A 4,405-nucleotide genomic window follows, 5' to 3' on the forward strand; every position below is an offset into this window, starting at 1 on the left:
CCGGACAATGTTCGGATGAAGAAAAACTAAAGAGATTTACATAGAATGAAGGAACTGCTTGAAGAAAGAGGGGATAGGTAGACGGAGCCCCATAATGAATTGTTCCTTAGTAAAAGATATCATGTTGTTAGGCAAGTCAACAGAGGATAACGCCTTGTCGTTTATTAGAAGGATAGGGATATTGTCTGGAATATGGAAACGATCCCAGAATTCCTATTCAGATAGGAGACTAATTGGATGCTCCAAAAACATCTTCTCTTCATTTGGATAAAGGTAGACGGATTAAGGGGGCATTGTGGGGGGTTTCCCTTCACGTGTCCTTTTCAAGCGCAAGACCCCTTGGCCGACCAGGACAAACTTGTAACCCGTTTAGGATCAATTCGTCTGGACCAAGATAAGTTATGTCTGACACCAGAAGTGAGAGGTTTCTCTTCTTCCACAGAATCGACAGGCTGGACTCGCTGGACTTTTAGACTAAAAAATCAGTCCAATCAAGTCCTTAGGATTTCTGGCATGCATGATCAACTACGCTTGATGTCTGAGCGTTGGCCTAGACACATGACATTTGAGCGGTGGATTAGACGCCTGACATCTAAGCGGCGGACGAGACTTCATTTACACCTAAAAGTCAATGTCAATTAATTGTTACACATAATCCCAAACATTGGCAAGCTAAATGGACAATTAGTTGCATGGTCCGAGATTTTGACACGTCAGTAGATGGCACCAATCAGCCGCCCTTATCTGATATGATTGCCCAACCGCCCTAAGGGCAATCATCATTATAAGAAAGACTAGAGTGTATAGTCAGCACTATAGTGACAGTGTCATCAGCTCTATATAAACCCCTCAAAAAGCACAAACAAGGTAGGCATGCACATACGCTCATTTTCTGTCATAAAAATAAGTTAGAGTTATCCTTAACTGACTTAAGTTTGGGAGGGGCATGCCCGAACCACCTGTTCGGACATCCTTTAGTGCAACGAAGAAGTCCGTCTGATTCCAGTACAACTGGATGGACTTCTTAAGAAGTACAAAAGGAAAAATTGGGTGCTATCATATAACTTTGTATCGGCTAAGTTCATGAGTTGGAGAAAGGAAGCAGTCTACCTGACTCCAGTGAAGTTGGATGAACCTAACTCCAATTGGGAACGACACTAACAAATAATATATTTAGGTGATTTAAGTAATACATATTCTTATATAAATATTCAGGAAATATTCAAAAGTAAAACACTATGTACCCCGAGAAACTAGGTGGTACATATGATGTGTCCCCCTTACCATATTACAATGATTTATTACGTATTGTTCCCTCACCTTATTATAATGATTTATTAGATATTACTTCTTCCACAAGGCAATACATAGGGGACGATAATCAACTACATTTGGTCATATTATAGGGTTAATGAAGAACGACGCAATGTTATTCTTCATCACTTTCCCAACATGTGTGTACGCATCTTGCTCTTTGTAAATGACATCCGCAACTCGTGTAAGATTGAGAATAGGAGCAAGGAGAGGCAATGGAATAGTAGTAGGTTTGAAGCATTCTTGGTTGACATCCAACCATGCATTCTCAATTTGATTTTGAAGCTCACTGTATACTTGTTCTTCAGAGACACCATATTACTTCATGTAATATTCAATGGCTAAGGCCACATGAATTCTCTTTTGCTCAAACTGCATGTATAATGCAAAAGTTGAGAAAAAAACCAGTGTGTTATATTCTCCCCACTTGCATAACATATTCTGCATACCTTATGTGATGTGATGTCATCCATGAGCCTCGCAATGAAATTTGAAGATGACATAATCTTAGGATCGCTGGTCACCCAATCATAGGCCTCCTTTGTTGCTATTTCTCCCATTCCCACCAAGGATGTGGTTGCAATCATGTAGTATCCAAAGCTTACTAGTGCAACACACATGTACTCTTCAAGTGTTGGTACGTGTTCTTCATGTAACCATTTAGCCTCAACAAAGTAAGCTTGAACTTGATTCTTCATCTAAAGAACATTCATCCAAGTTATATCTATGTATATATGAGACCATATAAAATATCATCAATGCAAAAGGTGGGGATCCAGAGTTAAAGATGTCCTACTACTTCTTTGGCATAGTGAACCCTATATTGGTTTCCTTCTTTCTCCATCTCTTCCTCAATTTCTTTGTACACATCAAAGAGTGCCACATAGTAGGGTTTCATGTATTCTGGAAGCTAATCTATACTGTTAATATCCCACCTGAAAATAAAATAATGACCCTTGATTTAGGTATATATAAATACATATATTATACACAATCAAGGTTGGTAATGTGCAAGTAGCAAACCTCTCAACGACTTCTATGAAGAGCTTGAGTTCATCAGGTGTGCCATATGCATCATAGATATCATCTAGAATGAATGTCATAGCAATTACTTTGATTAGAATTCGTTTAGCCCATAAGCATTGAGGCTCAAAATACACCCCAAGTATACAAAAGTAGCATTCAACCAATCTATCTCATGCAAAAGGTAACTTTGTAGCAAAGTCTAATTCTTTCCACCACCTAAAAGACATTAATATTACCAGCATACAACAAAGTGATAGGAATGGCCAAGTACATGTGGGGTGATTTAAAAACCAACCTTGCAAGATTGCTTAGCTCTTCCTTGTGTAGTGACTGCATCAGATTGAAATCTAATTTTGCTAGCTCTAGTAAGTTTTATAATGGAAAGCTTCATCTTGGTGTAGGAAGAGTGTAAATCTGAAAAAGTGTTTTAGCAAATTTGGCTGATTTTTACAAAATTCAAAATATTTTTTTTATTTAAATTTTTATTCGATTTGACTTAGTCTTTTACCTTTGGGAAGAATCCCATTGGAATTGTGCTAGTAGAGTCCCGTTTCACTTATAAGTAGAATCCCATTCCACTTTGAGTCCTCTGATTACAAGTAGAGTCCCATTAACACTGTGTTAGTGACCTATAAAAGCAGATCACCTTTTATTTTTTGAATACCAATTTTTCAGAGAGTTTTTCATAGTCTTCCATACATCTTTTTGAATGAATTTTTTTAGAACCAAACTATACACGTCTCACTTACAAAGTGCAACCAAGGCGAGATCTGACTATTGAATCTATTAAATCCTGGAGGTAGACTACTGGCACCTTAGTGCACCGAGTTTGTTTTTGAAGAGGGTGAATCTATTTCAAGGACAGTGCTTATTACGCCTCAACTGATAAGTTTTTCTTACTATTCATTATGTTATTTGTTTGTGTCTTTTGGGCCAATCCTTTGTTTCCATACCCTTAAACCAACACTTGGTAGACAAATAAATACCATCTTGCCTCTAGCCTCTCCAAACCTTTTCTAATGGGCCGGTTCGGGGCATGGGCAACTTGTTCTGCAAGAGGATATCCTAAACTTTCTACCATGGCCTTGAGGTGAGTGGTGGTGAAAGTAAGTGCTTCTGCAAGTATGTCCTCACCATGAACCCTCAGATGTGCAGCTTCATACAAGCCTAGCATGCCTCTTACATCGCTGATCAAAGCTTCCTTGAATCTACCTCATTCATCCGTAAACTTGTTCAATATACCTACATAAACATCACCACTTGAACATAAGATTTAAATGATAAGAAGGTTTAACATAACATTTTTTTCTTAGTCTCTTACCACATGAAATACTGTACCCTTGTTGCCTTAGTAGTCGAAATCTAAGAGCAATATTGTAGAGATCACCATCCATATCATTGCAATCATGAAAACTATTACAAATTTGTTGTAATGCTTCTTCTATCTCTTGCTCAAAGTGGTATGCCACCCCAAGACGTTGCACTGCATCAATGAAGTTCAGCAATTGCGAAGGGTTAGCAACAACAACAACCGTTAATTCCCTTTTCACTTCCTTTTTCAGTAAGGGTTAGCAACAACAAATGTTGGGGTGAAAGTTTGCCACAGGACGATTTTTGGGTTTGGGAATCTGGGCTAGAGAAGATGCGCACTGAGACTTGAGTAGACATGTTAATTCCTTGGAACAATGATAGAACAGTTCTATACCTTGAGTGATGAATTGGTAAGTATGAAAGAAATAGCTTGGCAAGCTCCATATTTATAGGGCAGCATTGGCATTTATTGGTTGTATGTAGTTGAAAAGTGTGTGGAATTTGGTTTGGTTTTGGGGCCCATGATTTGAAAGGGTAGTGCACGGAAGAGACTGATGACAAGAAAACTATTGGCCTTCTAGTGTCTCTTTGGTTAAATTCACTCAAAATATCCAAACAAGTCATAAACATTAGGTGGCGGCTAGGATCTTGTAGATGAAAATTAAGTGATTTTTTTTTCACCCAATAGTGTCATGGAACCACATGGATTGATTTTTATTTTGGTTTTAAAGGAAACTATTATAATGTAATTTAT

The 4,405-nt window shown here is 38.0% G+C and overlaps 1 pseudogene; it reads right to left on the bottom strand.

Annotated features, from left to right (window-relative positions):
* Positions 1 to 1,253: 1,253 nt before the first annotated feature.
* LOC117906217 lies at positions 1,254 to 4,095 on the bottom strand (annotated as a pseudogene).
* Between the last annotated feature and the right edge of the window lie 310 nt (positions 4,096 to 4,405).

The sequence above is a fragment of the Vitis riparia genome, chromosome 18, assembly GCF_004353265.1.
Source record: "Vitis riparia cultivar Riparia Gloire de Montpellier isolate 1030 chromosome 18, EGFV_Vit.rip_1.0, whole genome shotgun sequence".
Classification (NCBI taxonomy): Eukaryota; Viridiplantae; Streptophyta; class Magnoliopsida; order Vitales; family Vitaceae; genus Vitis; species Vitis riparia.